Below are 17,846 nucleotides of genomic sequence, written 5' to 3'. Positions count from 1 at the left end.
AATATCTATGAAGCAGCAACATTAACTTAAGCTGAGGTATTTTTAGAAATATAGAATCTTGAGTTTAACCTGACTGACTCCTAAGAATTTACTAGTAGCCTGGTCCTCCAATGATTTGTATGCAAATTAAAATTTGAGAAGCATTGTTGTATTCTATACTTCCTTTTAATTTAACTGCTTTCATTCTCTTATAAACCGGAAATTAAAGTTTCAGTTACAGAATTCCACTGACATTGCCCTTATTGCTATCACCAATGAGCACTTCCTTTCTAAATCCAATGGTCAATTCTCAATCATTGCCTTATTTAAACTGTCAATACCACAGACAAAAATGTGTTACTCACTCCTCCTTGAAATATTTTCTTCATTTGTTTCTGCCTACAATCTATTTATTGATAGTTTTTCTCATTTTTTTCTCTTTGTAACTTCTTAAACCCCTGTGACTCTGGACATTTTACTCTCTTCTACACTCCTGCATTAGAAATCTACTATATTAAGTATGAAGTGTGATGATTCCTAGTAAGTAAAACCCATGTATCCATCATATCCCTAGTCCCCAAGCTTTCACAGTCAACGTGCAGCTGCACAGCTCTATTGGAATGCCTACGACAGCTCGAATACGGTATATTTGAGTCAGGACATTCCTCCGTACACCGGCACCAACCACTGTCTTTCTGTTCTTAGTAAATCATGACCCTGTCTTCCAGTAGTTAAGGCAAATATCTTTCCTTATATCTTCGTTCTCTCATATCCCCCATTCAAGTCGTCAGAGAATTCTATTAGTTCTTCAAAATGAATCCTAGATCTAAGTACTTCATATAACTTCCATTGACTTAACATACTATCATATCTGTTGTAGCACTAGCTTCCTGTGTGCTGATTTGTATCTAGTCTCCTCACTTTATCATTTTGTTCTCAATACAATTTCTAAAATTCAGTTTATAGGAAGTGCTCAAACACCTAACAACGCCCCTCGTCTGCATTCACAGCCAAAGGCAGCTTCCTTGTCCTAGTCCACAGGCCCTCAAGCACTACACGATCTGGCCTGCGATTCCTCTCTGACTTCCCATCTTACGGTTTACCACTTTCCCAACTCTCTTCCCCACTCACATGACTGTCCTTCTATTCTTTGAGTGAGTCACTTATCTTCCCACTATAGACTTAAAATGTGTTGCACCATCTGCCTAGAAAACTCTATATTCTGTTTTGTCTGACACCCTCATCTCCATTAAAATATTAAATATCTGCTTTTCAGTAAGCACAGCTGACAATCCTATTTAAAGTTGATCTCCTCAGGTATGTACTTCTCCTTTACCTAGATTTATTTTTATTATAGAATCATGTTATTAATTCACCATAAGCTAAGTAAAATTGTTTCAGTTATCCTTTCTCAAAATTGAGTATAATTTTTACTATTTGAAAAAGTATGCAACATGAAAAATAATATTCTATTTTATAATTCAATAAATAATATTTATCATTTCAATAAATAATATTTAATAAATGATATTTATTATTTTCAATAAGTAATATTAAATATTATATTCATTCAAAATATTTATTATTTATTGAGTGATATATTGTCAATATTTCTATTTCATGAGGAAGGATAAAATATAGAGATTTTGTTATATATTTTTAAATATAGTAGAAAGAGTTATGGCTCTTGATTAAAATGTTCCTGCTATTAATGTATCATCAATAAACTTTTAAGTAACTACCTGAGCAATAAACATCTCTCTATAGATGTCTTTTCTATTGTTATAGATATGATCACAAATCATGGATATGAAGTACATTTCTGTATCTCAAATTTATATTTTTTTGAGGTCAGTATTTCTCTACTCTGTCTCTACTGTGTAAGAAAAAGATTACCCCTTCAAGATAACTATTTATAATCAAGTAAAATAGATTTCCTAAACTTCATGAAGATAAAAAAATATGGTTTTTCATTGATTTTAGTCAGCATTAACCCCTGAGAATAATTTTACATGTTTCTATATGATATTTGTAAACTAAATCTGTCTATTTACCACCATTTTTTCAAAATATCCTATTGGTTCAAACTCAGGTCCTTGTACCATAGGTTCACCTTTTGTTCTAATGTGTATGCATTTCTTTTAATCAGCTCAAATATGTACATCTCATTTACCATTGAAAAGGGGAGAAATTCCATGAACTCCACTCAAAATGTAGTGAATGTCTATCTTACAGAACCAGTTATAATGAGTTGAATCAGTCATCTATATCTTTATATTTCCTGATGCTTTAATCTGCTCAGCATGGTCTTAGTTATATTGTTTTCTTAGTCATGTGAAGTTTCCAAAGTGCATTAGGGGAACACACACACACACATATACACACACACAATTCTTGCCATCAAAGCTGATATTTTTCTTTCCCTTATTGTTTCAAATGAAATGCGCTTTTTATTCTAGCTGCATGCTTCAGTTTTCTGCATTGTTAAAAGGAAAACTACTACTTACCTCATGTATTGGGTGTAAGGTATGGAGTGCATCATACGGGACCACCCCTTGTTTACTTTGGGGTGGTAGCCCAGGAAACATTTCACATCTTAGAAGTGTTTGTTTGAAAGAGAGAATTTTCTAATAATGAGATGACTCTGTCTCAGTCTGAAAGAGGATTGTCTCTAATTCTGTAAGAGTAGCTCTCTAAAAAATCCTACTGGCACCAATCCTCTATTTCTTTAATATTTCTTCCCTTTAAATTTTTGGTTTTTATTTGTTTTACCTCATTAATCATGCTAGACTTGTGTATGTTCTTTTGTATAATTAAGATCATTGGATACATGAAAACCAAGATAGATAACCCTTCAGAAAGAGTAACGAGAGTAATGATTCATTGAGAGTACTGAAAGAGTGCAGAGTGAAAGGTGGGAAGTGTGAGCCGATAGCACTGATGACTGTATAACCCCACTCAAGAGGAGGGAACATCAGAATTGCCTGTGAATGGATATAATAGATGGTGTAAGATATAATGAATAAACAAAGGTTCCTGGTGGGTAGGGGGAGGGAAAGAGAGGATATAGGGCAGCTAACGTCAAGGAGTACAGGAAGAAAGAAAATGTTTTGGAACTGATTGTGGTAGCAACTGTACAATAATGCTTGAAGTGATTGAACTGGGGGATGCTATGATAACTGTAAGAGCTGCCAATGAAACATTTTTTAAAAATGGTTAACCACATAATGATTCACTCGAAGAGGCAGTTTGAACCAATCGGGTGAACGTGTTGGAGCAGGTCCTCCCAATCTACTTGTGCCTCTGGAATCCAGGATCTGCTCTCTCCTGCCATGGCCAAAGTGTGTGAAATGAAATGGCACTATCCTTACCTCTAAGGCAATGAGCTTAAGCATATTAACAATTGTGAGGATGGGGCAGGATCAGGAGATGCTTCACTCTGTTGGACATGGGCTCACTATGAATCAGAACTGACTTCAGAGCACCTAATCAAAGCAGCAAAAAGTACCCCAGGTGTTATAGGGGTTAAGAAATTCCCCAAGGAAGTACATGTAGATCCCACACAAAGAACTGGAATGCAGGGAGCGGGGATGAAGACAAGGAGGGGGTGGGGGAATGGAGATGATGACAGAGGGTGGGGAGCAAGGCACTAACCCACCCAAGTGGGAAGTATTGGTTTAGTCTCCACAGAATTGGGGGTGGGCATGCACATCCTACCATGGTGTACCAAAACGTGGCTGCATGGAGGAACACAGGAAAAGAGCCAGCTACAGGGCTGACACCAAAAAGAGCCAATCTGACCCCATCCCTAGAAATATGGGTGACAGAAAACATCACTAAACCTACAGGTTGGAGAGAGGGGCAAGAATGCCATGAACACACCAAAGCAGACTCAGAAAGAAAAGGGACAGCTGGTTTGGACCCTGTGCTGGCATACCAGACCAAAGAATGCCTTCCCTGTGGGGAGTGGCTGGGACACAGAGGGGACTGTGGGGGGCCGGCAACAGCTGGTGTCATGTTATCCCCTCACTGGAGCAGACTGCAACAGAGGACAAATCTGGGGTCACAGAGTAGTGCGGTCTGAACGCCCCATAGCGGGGCGAACCAAGAAAGGATCATGACAGATTATCAACTGAAGCAAAGCAAAGAAGGCCCGGAAGAGCCCCCAAAGTGGACTTCAGGCTGGGAGGCAGAGATCCCCAAAAACTAGTGAGGAGAGAGTCATGAAGGTCAGCAAACAGACCTGGAATTATGGGATGTTTTCTCCTTTTTGAAAAATCTTGTCTGTCTTTATGTTTTTTCTTTCTTCTCCTTTTCTTCTTTAAATCGTGTGTTCTCTTTTTGGTGGGTCTCTATCATAGTTGGCTTGCCTATTTATGTATGATAGGCATAGGAAGCAAGATTGAGGAGAACACAGTGGGACCCAAGGTCCCAGGGGGACTTAGGGAGTAAGGGCGGTGGGGGAAAGTGTAGGGAGCAGGCAGCACCATCGACAGAGGAATAACTAGGGAATTAGAGTCAACAACAAGGAGGAGATAGACATTTTGGGGGATCCAGAGCCACAGCAAACTAGCAAAGAGTAAGTTCTAAGAGGAAGAAATAGGGGGACAGCGATGGTGGGACAAGAGAAAGATAAACGGAAACAGGAAGGACCTAGAAAGCAAAGCAATGGATAGAGGTGTAAGCATAGGTGTGTGCATATGTACATATATAAATACATTAATATACAAAAACAGAGGTATCGTCCTATGTACATTTATGTATTCAGCGACACACTCTGGTAATATATGGATTTCAGGCCCCTACTCATACCCACCCACAATACAAGAACACTTTGTTGTAACAATCTGGCATTCTGAGATGCTCACCCTCCTGACACAATTGTTGAAGATAAAACAGGTGCATAAGCAAATGTGAAGAATATAGATGGTGCACAGCTATTAAAAGATATATTGTCTGTGGTCTTAAAGGCTTGAAGTTAAACAAGTGCCCATTCAGCAGCGAAGAAATAAGCCTATGTGGAAGAAGCATACCGTCTGTCAGTGAGATTACTAAAAAAACATCGGGACTAGGTAATATGCATTAGAAGACACATAACAAACAAACAAAAAATGTATTTTGGAGAACAAGAGGGGTGGGGAGCCGAGACCCAAAGTCCATCTCTAGACAATGGAAAAATTCTCCCACAGAGGAGCCAAAGGGAAAGGATGAGATACCAGGATGCAGTAAAGCTTTGATGAAACACAATATATTCCTCTGGTTCCTTGAGGCTTCCTCACCCCCACTATCATGATCCCAGTACTGCATCCCAATTCAGACTAGAGAGAAACATGCACACTGGTAAGAAATTAGGACTCACGACCTCCAGAATCCAGGAACATGAGTGGGAATAGTGATACCATAGGGTAGGGATAAAGGGTGGGGGGAGAAATGTGGAATAGATCACAACGATCCACACATAACCATGCACCCCTCTCCTAGGGGAAAGAACAGCAGAAAACACAGGGGAAGGGAGACAGCCATCCAAGTAAGATATGAAAATAATACTAATTTATAATCTACCTGGGGGCATGGGGAATGAAGGGAATGGGGAGCTGATGCAAATATCGGGAAATGATTGAAAGCAACATAGGTACAAACATGCCTGATGCAATCAATGTAGGGATTGTATCAGGGATGTACGAGTCCCCCAATAAAATGATAGAGAAAACTACTTAAATTTATTTGTCTCCACATCTGCAAAGTTGGTACCAGCAACAACAACAACAAAGAATTGGTTTGAGGTCCTCAAAGTCCAAAGTTCAAAACTATCAGCTCCCCCGCATGAGAGAAACTGAGCTTTCTCCTCCTGTAAACAGTTAGTGAGGTGGAAACTCAGTGGAAGTTCTACCGTGTCCTGTAGCATGAAGATGAGTCAGTATTGACTCAATGGCGGGGAGAATAACAACACTGTATCCTGACTATAGGACAAACGTTTGCTAATTACCATGGATGTGTTTGTTTTGTTTTATTCCGAAAAGGGAATTTGGCAAACCAAATAGGTTTGTTTTAAGAAGAAAGAATATGGCTATCACTAACTATATATTCAGTCAACATAATTAACCTATTCATAGTCTGCTCTGCAATAGTTAATGGTTAGAGTTAGGACAGAGGGAATTCATGTCAATAGAATAACCAGCACTTAATAAACAATTAGTTAGAGGCATTTTGAAAAAGGAACCATATATAGTAGTTACCAGAACAAAATAAAAAGCATATTTTCAGGGCAATAAATGGGAAAGTTAGAGATCCTGAAAAAAGGTAATATTAGAGTTGATCCTCGAAAAGACCCCTATGAAATGAAGAACACATTTTTCTTATTTTACCTTTTACAACCTTATAACTTTATTTTGATATATTTAATTGAATTATAGCTTGGATGAAGAGTATTATAAAGGTATGTACAAATTGTGGTGAATGTTTTCAAATTAAGTCGAGTGCTTAGATGTCTATTACTTGATTCCAATGTAGTGTCATATTTTTCATTATTTATCAAGATTTTTTCTCTCATCATCCTGTCATCTCATGATCCTTTTACTTTTCTTGTTACAGTCATTGAGAATATAAATGTATTCAACAATTTCTACATATTACTCAGAAGTCATTGATTAACTTCTTCAGATGATGCCTCCATGTATACACTCCTTTTCAGCAGTGTTCCTCTTTGGCTCACATATACTCCCTAATTTCCAAATCTCCTGTGTACTTTTTTGAGTGGTATCATCAAATTGATCCCATAGAGATAATCCTTTTTTAAAAAGCACCCTATCCCTGCAGGTATTCTTCACTACTTAAATTAAATTGAATGGTATTTTATAAACAAAATAGTTTTCTCTAACTGAAATTTTGTTTACCAAACAGCTCAACTAGGTGACTCCCAATTTTAAATCAATTTAAATTTTAAATCTGATCCAGTAAATAATGGAGATAATTTTAAGTACAATTTCCATTCATGAGAAGTTTTTTCTTTATCTCATTCACATATATTACTATACTTGCCTCCTTGGAAATCTGAAGATTAGTATGTCTGTACTTCTGAAGTTCCATGCCCTATTTAAACCTTTGCTTGCCTTCTTAACCTTTGGAATTGTCAAATGTCTCAAGAAAAATCAGTAAAGAATGTCAAGATTACATCTCTGTACTTTCCCGTCATTCTATATTAATTGATCTCTTGGTTCCTAAGTACATTCAAACTGGTATGAACATTTTTCAGATCATAGCCATTTTCAGTTGAAAGGCTGTTCCAAACTACCAAGTCAATCACTATGAAGAGCAGTAATTAATTAATTCATAATAGTTTTATTATAGTGAAACCTATGAAAGCTGGAAACTAACGTGGAAACCTATCCAAAAGGGAAAACTCTCATATGATCAACTTATAAAGAGAGATAGCAAAGTGGTAAGGCTACACTGTGTCAAAGGCGAAAAATATGAAAGATACTGTACAGCATAGTACTTTTGAGAAATCATTAAAATACTTAAGTAAGCATTTTATTTGCATAATCAATAAAACACAGCATGACCAGACTACATCTTCAATACTTTGGACATATTGGCTAGAGAGACCAATCTCTGAAGAAGGACATCATGTTCGGTAAAGTGGAGGGGGTCAAAAAAGAAGACCCTTCAGGTGATGGGTGACATATTGGCTGGAACAGTGGGCTCAAGCACAGGGAAAATTGTAAAGATGGTGCAGGACTGGACAGTTTTCATTCTGTTTTTCATAAGGTACCTATGGGTCAGAAGCTACTTGATGGCACCTAACAATAACAAATATTTTTATCCTAGCATTCTCTGCTTCTAGCCAAGGTCATGTTGATATCAGCAATGATTTTCCTTATTTCATGGCCCTCTTCTGAATTCTGACTAAATTCCTGGAGCTCCCTGTCAGTGTTTTGTTGCAATTATTGTTGAAATATCTTCAGCAAAATTTTACTTTCATGGGACATCAATGATCTATTTCTATAATGTGTATATTCTGCAAGGTCACCTTTCTTTGGATACAAATATGGACCTCTTTCAGTCAATATGCCAAGTAGCTATCTTCCAAATGTCTTAGCATAGGTGATTGAGTGCATCCAGTAATTCATCAGCTTGTTTAAATATTTTAATTAGTATTCTGTCAAACCTTGGAATCTTGATTTTGCTGTTGCTGTCAGTGCAGCTTTTACATCTTCACTCAGTGCCAGTTCTTCAGTTTAAGATATATTAAGTTTGTGCTTCCCTTTTGGTTTTCCAACTCTAGGTAGTTTCATATTTCATTATAATTGATTCCTATGGCTTTTTGAGCTGCCTTTTCAGGATATCTGTCCAGCTCTTTGACTTCATCATTTCTTCCATTTGCCTTAACTACTCTATGATTAAGAGAAAATTACAGAGACTCTTTGGCATCCGATATGGTCTTTTGTTTCATTACTATACTTTCAGTGACGTTTTCCTTTCTTCATGTATGATGTTTGGATGTCATCCCACAGGTCATCAGATTTTATGTCATTTGTGCTCAATGTGGAAAATTTGTTCTAGAGATGGTATCAAAAATCATTTGAGATATATTCGATGTCAGATTGTGGCTCTAATGGTCTTATTTTAATTTTCTTCAACTTTAATCTGAACTTATTTATGAGAAATTGATGGTCTATACCACACAATCTGCCACTGAGCTGATTCGAGCAATTGACATTAAGCTTCTTAATCATCTCTTCCCCAAAAACAAACAACCAACAAAACTCACTGCTATTGACTTGTTTCTGACTCAGGGTATCCCTATAGGCCAGGCTAGAACTGCCCCTATAGTTTTTTAAGAATGTAACAACTAAGGGAGTAGAAAGGCTTGTCTTTCTCTTGAGGAGCAGCTTGAGGTTTTGAGCCGAGTCGTGGATGCCAGCTTAATTACAGCAAATGTGATTTCTGGAGAAGTCCACGTGAATAGTTGTCTTGCATTGTTTAAAAAAATTACTTTGTGGGGAAGAAATCATTTGATTTCACAAAATTTTATCATGTGATCCCCAGCTTCATTTATTACACCAAGGCCTTACATTTCAACTATGATTTCTTCCTCTTTGTTTCTAACTTTTGTCTTCTTATTTATTTGTTTGTTTGTTTGTCTGTTTTCATTTTTATTGGATGCTCTTACAGATCCCATAACATTCCACAGTTCAGTCACATCAAGTGCTATTATACAATAGTTACTAGAGTTTCAAAACATTCTCTTTCTTCCTGAACCCCTTGATGCCAACTCCTTTTCATCCCCTCCTTCCCTGACAAGAGTCCCCAGAAACCTTTACTCTTTTTTTCTATAATAGTTTCCCCCCCACATCTTACACAATCCAATATATCCATTCACATAAAATTCTGTTGTTTGAGCCTATCAAGTGGGGTTATACAGTCACCAATGCGATCAACTCCCCACTCCCTCCCTCCCACCCCTCCTCTTCCCACAGCTTTAGGGACCCATTACTCTTGCTACTGTTCCTGAAGGGTTATCTATTTGGGCTTTCATGTACTGAGTGATCTTACATGTACAAATGAACATATGCAAATCTACCATGATAGTGAGCTAACACAAATGAAAACCATATAAGTAAGGGGTGAAAATATTAAATAACTAGAGGATAGTTATCTGGTTCATCAGTGCCATACTGCAACCTGGATTTTTCATCCCTTTCATGTGGACTTTCTGTGAGGGACTATCTAATTATTGTACAGGCGAGTTTTGGGTCTCCATTACATCCACGCTGCTTCACATTGATTTGGTTGCTTGTTTTAGAACTTCTGATAAATCTTCCCATTTAAACCACATGATCAATATGACCGGTGTTCTTTTTTCATATGGGCTTTATTGCTTCCCTGCTAAATGGCCATTTGTTTAACTATAAGCCTTTAAGGCCTCAGACACTATATTTTTTATTAGTCAGGCACCATCAGTTTTCTTCATCACATTTGCTTAGGCACGTATTTTGTCTTCAGAAATCATGTCAGGAAGTTGAGTATCATACAATGCCCAACTATTAGAACAAACTATTCTTGTACTAAGGCAGTGATTCTCAACCTTCCTAATGCCTTGACCCTTTAATAGAGGTCCTCATCTTGTGGTGACCTCCAACCATAAAATTATTTTTGTTTCTACTTCATCACTGTAATTTTGCTACTGTTATGAATCATAATGAAAATATCTGATATACAGGATGTATTCTCATTGTGAAAAATTGAACATAATTAAAGCATAGTGATTCATCACAAAACCAGTGTGCAGAGGTTTGGCCAAGATGGCAACCAGACAGGGAGATCATACCCAGAACACCGTGGAGATCTGTGAGTGGGGAGATTTGGGGGCCAAGTAGGGGTATCAAGTCTGTCTGTCAATTCTCAAGACAAGTCAGAGCACTTCTCTGAACCAGAAGTTGCCTTCGACCTCATCACCTGCACGTCCTGTAGATACCCGTGGCCTCGGGCCCACCAGCTGCCTCTTTCACAGTGCTCAGAGTTCCTGCTCTGCCTCTAATAGTGCCACAGGTCAATCAGGCATATGTTGGAGGCTTTCACCCTTACCCAGTGTTCTGTGCAGATCTACCAGCCGGTACCCAACTCACACTACCCACCCCTCAGAAGTACCTATCCCATCTGGGCATCCTTCACAGGCCCACCGGCCAGCAATGCCTTGCCAAACCCCCACCCCCCAGAGGTTCCCATCTTGCAGCAACACTCTTGGCCTGCCAGGTGTCGGACTCAAGTCTCAAAGAAGTTTCTGCATCTGTGGCATAGGGATCCAAACCTTTGGGGCTTGCCTACTGCATTCTCCCTTCTCCCTATTCAATCTTGCCTACCCACTCCACACCCTCCATGTTCTGAGCAGTAGATCTGCATGATAATAGATGTAGTGAGCCCTCTCTCCCACTACCCTACTTGTGGTAAATGCTACTAGCCAGGAACAGATCACCCAATCCCTAATCCATGCCCAAAATACACTCCCCTGAACTTGGGCCAATACATTGCATCAGACTGCAGCATGCACAGCTGTTAACAGTCCTTCCGGAGACCTGAGGGTGACTGGAGCACAAAGCATAGGCCAAGGCAAGAGGGAAACATCAGCAGGACAAAGGTGAAACACAACCTCTCAAGGCAGTTGGCTATCGGTAGCCTACAGAAACACCAACACCAACCTCCCAAAGAGAGAGCCCAGGGCTCTGAGACACCTGGGAAAATGGCACCTAGTTCCAATAAATTGACCAAAACTCAGAACGCTGCTTCTACAATTTCAACCAGAAAAGAGAAACAAAATTTAATGCCAGAGGACCATCTGGACCTAATAGCAGTCATAGAAAGGGCAGATGTTGACCTTCCACAGAAAGAATTCTTCAGAATGCTGCTTGGAGTCATACAGGACATGAGGGAAGCATTATAGAAAAGGGTGAGATGACAGAGTAGATAAAGGCCAGGCATCAAAGGGAAATACAAGAGCTAAAGGACAAGATAACAAAAACTAATAGCAAACTCACAACCTTGCACAGCGAATGGACAAGGCAGAGAACTGCACCAGTGACCTAGAGGACTCATAAGCAGAAATTAATAAAAGTGAGAAAAGGTCTAACAAGTCCATCAGAGAACCTGAAGAAAGCCTCAGAGCTATGTGTGATGGTATGAGAAGGGACAAAATCAGAATAATTGGCTTAGCGGAGGAATGCACTTCAAGGAAATCAATGTCCAAAATAGTGATGGAATTCTTGGAGGAAAACTTCCCGACTTAATGAATGAAAACCAGGCAAGCATCCAGTAGGTCAAAAGAATACCAGCTAGATTAAGTCCCGAGAAGTCACAAAGACATAGAGTTGTTAAACTATCAAACTATGAGGAAAAGGAGAAAATTATGAGAGCACCAAGGAAAATGCAGGCAATCACATATAAAGGCAAACAGATAAGAATATGCTCAGATCTATCAGCAGACACTGTGAAGATAAGGAGAAAGTGGAGCAACGTATTCTGAAAACTGCAAGAAAATAATGCAAGCCCAAGAATACTCTATCCAGCCAAATTACTGATCAAAGTTGACGGAGAAGTGAGAGTCTTCCCGCACAAGGAAAATCTCAAAGAATATACTAAAGGAATCCAGCACTACAAAAGATCCTTGCTGATCCATGGGCAGAAGAACAACACTCACCAAGCACACACAAGAGACCACCACACTAAACAACTGCATCCAAAGAGAAAACAGCCCCCAAGATAACACTGGTTCCACAATAGAAAGAAGGGAAGAATGAATCACAAACACACATATGCACAAACCACAGAAAAGAAATGGAGATAGGAAAATACCCAACACAAGAGGGATAAAATAGCCTCACAGAATCCACAGATAGATGTAATAACCCTGGATATCAATGGCATGAACTCAAGAGACAGATATTAACAGATTGGCTTAGAAAATACACCGCCTTGGTCTGCTGCCGACAGGAGACACATCTCAAGATTACAAAAAAAAAATAGGCTGAGAATCAAAGGCCGGAGAAAAACATACTAAGTAAATAGCAATTTTTAAAAAGCAGGAGTTGCAATCCTAATCTTGGAAAAAATTGATCTCAAAGTGCAAACCATAAAAAGAGATAAGGACGGACAATATATAATGCTCAAGGCAACTATAGACCAGGAACCACTATGCATTCTAAAAATTTACTCACTGAACAAACTTTCAGTGGACTATGTCAATCAAATGCTCCAAAGGATGAAAATAGAAACCACAGCCTCAACAATTATACTAGGTTATTCAATACATCACTCTCTGAGAAAGATAGATCACTGGCAAAGAAACTCAACAAGGAGGCTAAAGACCTAACCCCTACAATTAGATGATTTGTCCTTATGGATGTCTACAGAGCTGTTCACCCAAATACAAATATATTCACGTTATTTTCTAATTCACATGGCACATATTTGAAGATAGACCACAAGCTAGGGCATAAGTCGAGTCTGCATAAATTTAAACACATGGATATCATACAGATCTCTCTTTGACCACTGTGTCAGAAGCCTGAAATCAACAAAAGGAAGATGAAGAAAACTAGGGTAAACAATTGCAGGATAAATAACTCTGTATTGCAAACGGAGTGTGTATTGGCCCAGATCAGAAATGAAATTAGGAAATTTCTAGAAACCAATGAGAATGAGAACACAATGTCCCAAAATTTCTGGCACACAGCACAGGCAGTTATCAGAGGAAGTTTCATAGCAATACATACACACATGAAAAAGGAAGAGAGACATTATTGATATACTGGTGCAAAACTTACAGCAACTAGAGCAGAATCAACAAAACAATACAGCTAATAAAAAAAGAAAATACATAATAAAAATTAGGGCTGATATAACAGAAGAGGGAATATAAGAAAACTATGGGAAAAATTGATGTTGCTAGAAGTTGGTTCTTCAAAATGCTAAATAGAACTGACAGACCTCTGGCAAACTTAACCAAATAAAGGAAGGAACAAATTTCAATAGCAAGGATGAGGGATGAAAAAGGCGACATTACAAAAGACCCTAATGAAATCAAAAGGATAAATACAGAGTTCTATGAAGGACTGTACTCCAGAGAATTCAGAAACTTGGAAGACATGGACAAATTCTTGGGAAAACCATCCCTCTCTAGACTATTCCCAAAGGATGTCAAGAATCTCAACAGCCATATATCAATAGATGAAATAGACAAGGTTATCAAAGGATCAACAACAAAAAATCCCATGTACCAGATGGATTACAGAATTCTATCCAGCGTTCAGGGAAGAACTGACACCAATCCTACACAAACTCTTCCAGAACATAGAAAAAGATGGCAAACTCCCAAATTCTTTCTATGAAGCTAGTGTAACTCTGATACCTAAACCAGGCAAGGATCCCACAAAAATTGAGAACTACAGACCAATATTCCTAATGAACATCAATGCAAAAATCCTTAACAAAATACTGGCCAACAGAATACAAAAGTATATAAAACAAATAATTTGCCATGACCAAGTGGGATTCATACCAGGGATTCAGGGATGGTTCAACATATGAAAGACCATTAGAGTTATTCACCACATTGAAATGGAAAGTTATAAGAACCACATGATAATATTGCTATATGCAGAAAAACATTTCACAACATCCAACACCAATTCCTGTTTGACACTCAAGAAGATAGGAATATAGGAAAATTCCTCAATATAATGCAAGCTATATATTAAAAATCAACAGCCAATATGGTAATCAATGGAGAAAAGACATGATAAATGCTGCAAAAGGGGACTAGACAAGGATTTCCCTTGTCCCCACTCCTATTTAGCATTGTACTAGAGGTCCTAGCTAACAGTAGAAGGCAAAAAAACAAAAGGCATCAAAGGTCTGGTGAAGGAAGAAGTGAAACTATTGTTATTCACAGATGATACGATTTTTATATATGGAAAATTCCAAAAGTTCCATGAGAAGAGTACTGGAAGCAATGGAGGAATATGGCAGAGGGCAGGTTACAAGATCAACAAACAGAAGTCTATCAGACTACTAACCACATCGGACAAGGCCACAGCAGAAGGGATAAAAAAGGTGGTACCCTTCATAATAGCCAAACACAAATTGAAATATCTAGGAATATACCTGATTTAAAAAACAAGAGATCTGTATGAGGAAAACTACAAAACACTACTTAAATAAACAAAAGGTGACCTCAACAGATGGAAGGGCATCCCATGCTTGTGGATCAGAAGACTCAATATAGAAAAGATGTCAGTTCTACCCAAGGCACTATATACGTTCAATGCTATCCCGATCCAAATACTATCATCTTTCTTCAAAGTGGAAAAACAGAAACCCAAATGAAGATTAAACATGATAATGGGACAAAAGGAAAGTAAAAGGAAATAGAGGACAGAACTAGGATTCAAAGGGCATTTATAGAGCTAAATACAGACATGTACATATGTAAATATATTCATATATGATGATGGGGAAATATATCTATGTACATATATTTATAGGTTCAGTATTAAGGAAGGAGATGGACATTGGGCCTCTACTCAAGTATTCCCTCCACACAAGAACACTTTGTTCTAATAATCCGGCAATCTGAGATGCTCACCTTCCTGACACAATTGCTGAAGACAAAGCAGGTACATGAGCAAATGTGGTGAAGAAAGCTGATGGTGCTTGGCTATCAAAAGATATAGCTTCTGGGGTCTTAAAGACGTGAAGACAAATATGCGGCCAGTAGCTGAGAAGCAACAAAGTCCACATGGAAGAAGCACACCAGCCTGTGTGATCATGAGGTGTCGATGGGGTCAGATATCAGACATCAAAGACCCAGAGTGAAAAATCATTATTTGAATGAGGGTGGGAGTGTAGAGTGGAGGCCCAAAGCCAATCTGTACACAATTAGACATCCCCTTACAGAAGGGTTGTGGGGGAGAAGATGGTCCATTCAGAGTGCAGTATAGCACCAATGAAACATACGGCTTTACTCTGGTTCTTTAAAGCTTCCTCTCTCCCACTATCATGATGCTAATTCTACCTTACAAATCTGGCTAGACCAGAGTATGTACATGGATACAGCTAAGAGCTGGAAACACAGGGAATACAGGACAGATAAACTCTGTGGGACCAATATTGAGAGTAGCCATACCAGGAGGGGAAGGGAAAGGTGGGGGAGAAACGGAGGAACTGGTCACAATGACCTCTCTATAACCCTCTCTCACGGCGATGGACAACAGACAAGGGGGTAAAGGGATACATTGGACAGTGCAAGACATGACAAATATTAATAATTTATCAATTATCAAGGGCTCATGAGGAAGTAAAGGAGGGGGAGGTAGAGGAAAAAATTAGGAGCTGATACTAAGAGCTCAAGTAGAAAGAAATGCTTTGAAAACAATGATAGCAATATGTACAAATGGGCTTGACACATGGGTTGTGATAATAGTTTTATGAGAACCCAATAAAATGATTTTTAAAATTTATCTCTAAGGGAGACAACAGCCAGTATAAGATATGAAAATAATAATAACTTATTATTTATCAAGGGATCATGAGAGTGGGAGGGAGGGTAAAAAGAGGAGCTGATACCAAAGGATCAAATAGAAAGTAAATGTTTAGAAAATAATGATGGCAACATATGTGCAAAATGCTTGATGCAATTGATGTATGGATTGTTATAAAAGCTATAAGAGCCCCAAATAAAATGATCTTAAAAAACAATGTGTAATTATATATTTTGAAATATTTATTTCTAATTACAAATAAATGAAATTTTGTCTTGAAGCATGTTTAGCATGGGTAGCAGTCTTCAGACTGGGTACTTGTATGTGGGCATATCTGCATGAAGGTGGACCCACCTGCAGACAGATAGAAGTGTGGTGTCTTGGTTCCTAAGACCACATATATTCATATACAAAGGTTACAAAATAACCTGAAATTTTTTTCAAAGTTATATATTTATAATTTTTTACCAAGTTATATTTTATTTTTGTTTTTTACAAAACATCCTTATCACCTTCAAAGTACTCTCCATTACACTTACCTTATTTACTTGAGTATAAGCCAACCCGAAGTAGCACCAAATTTTACCACAAAAACTTCATTAAAAGTGTCCGGCAAAAGTCAGCTTATACATTCATCAAATCAATGATTCCATTCTTGGAAACATTTTTCAAACACATTTTTTGGATAGCTGATAGCACCTCTGTGGTAGATATATATTATATATAATTGTTTGTCAATTTCAGGATTAAGAGTGTAGGGATGGAGTCTAGCTTGTCAATCAGATCATAGTCAATGAGGCCTCTGGGTGGGCTAGGTCTTCTCCTGATAATTCTGGGAAATTCATCAAATCCTCCTTGGAGACACTGTCTCTTTCTGCTCATACCCTGGGAGACATAAAAGCTAACAAGACACATGGACCCACCATAATGCAGAGACCCCTTCCAATGACACTGGATCCAAAGACTTTTTACCCACTGGCCTGTGATCTTCTACATTCAGCATCATTGCATGTGTTTCATGAATCTAAAGAGGACTTTATAGATTGGTATCAGACATATGGGATAATATCAGACTTATGGATTTTACCAGGACTGGGTTGGGATGTTTTCTCAATGTTCTATTGCTCTTGTATATAAATCTCTTTCTTGTACACATATGTGTGTCCATGGATTTGTTTCTCTAGTCTACCCAGACTAATAAAACCTCCATTGTTTTTTCCTTTACCTCTTCTATGTCATCAAATTGCAGTCCTTTCATATTTCTCTTCATTTGCAGAAACAAAAATAAGTTGTCAGGTGAGTAAGGTACATGGGGCAAGAGAGGCATGTGGGTTTTTACAAAAAAAAAAAAGGCTCATTAAGGTGTTGGCTTAAGCAGGTGTACTGTCATGGTGGCAAAACCAGTCCCCAATCTGCCAAAAAGCAGGCCTTTTTGTCGAACACTGTTACGCAAACTTTTCAGAACCTCTAAATAGAAAGCTTGATTAACAGGCAGACCTGGTGGAACAAATTCTAAATACACTACAAATTGGCAATTTCATCCATTTGGGAAGTTGACAGACATCCAGAATGAGGTTTGTCATCAATTGATATTTCCCATTTTTGAAATGAGAAAACTGCTCATAAGTTGAGTTTTTCCCCTATTTCTGTCCTTGTAAGCTGTGGTCAAAATCACAACAGTTTCCATGATATTTTTCTTGAGTAGGAAACACAATTTCACAATGAGCTAGTTAGTTTATTGTGCCCACCTGGCCGATAAACACATGTGGGGTTAATTGAAGGGCGGAAGGATAAATGGCTCAGTGAGCCTCGCCTTTCTAGTTCTCAGGTCTT

Source organism: Tenrec ecaudatus, chromosome 2, assembly GCF_050624435.1.
Source record: "Tenrec ecaudatus isolate mTenEca1 chromosome 2, mTenEca1.hap1, whole genome shotgun sequence".
In the NCBI taxonomy this organism is placed as follows: domain Eukaryota; kingdom Metazoa; phylum Chordata; class Mammalia; order Afrosoricida; family Tenrecidae; genus Tenrec; species Tenrec ecaudatus.
Note: the sequence above shows the minus strand (reverse complement) of the source record.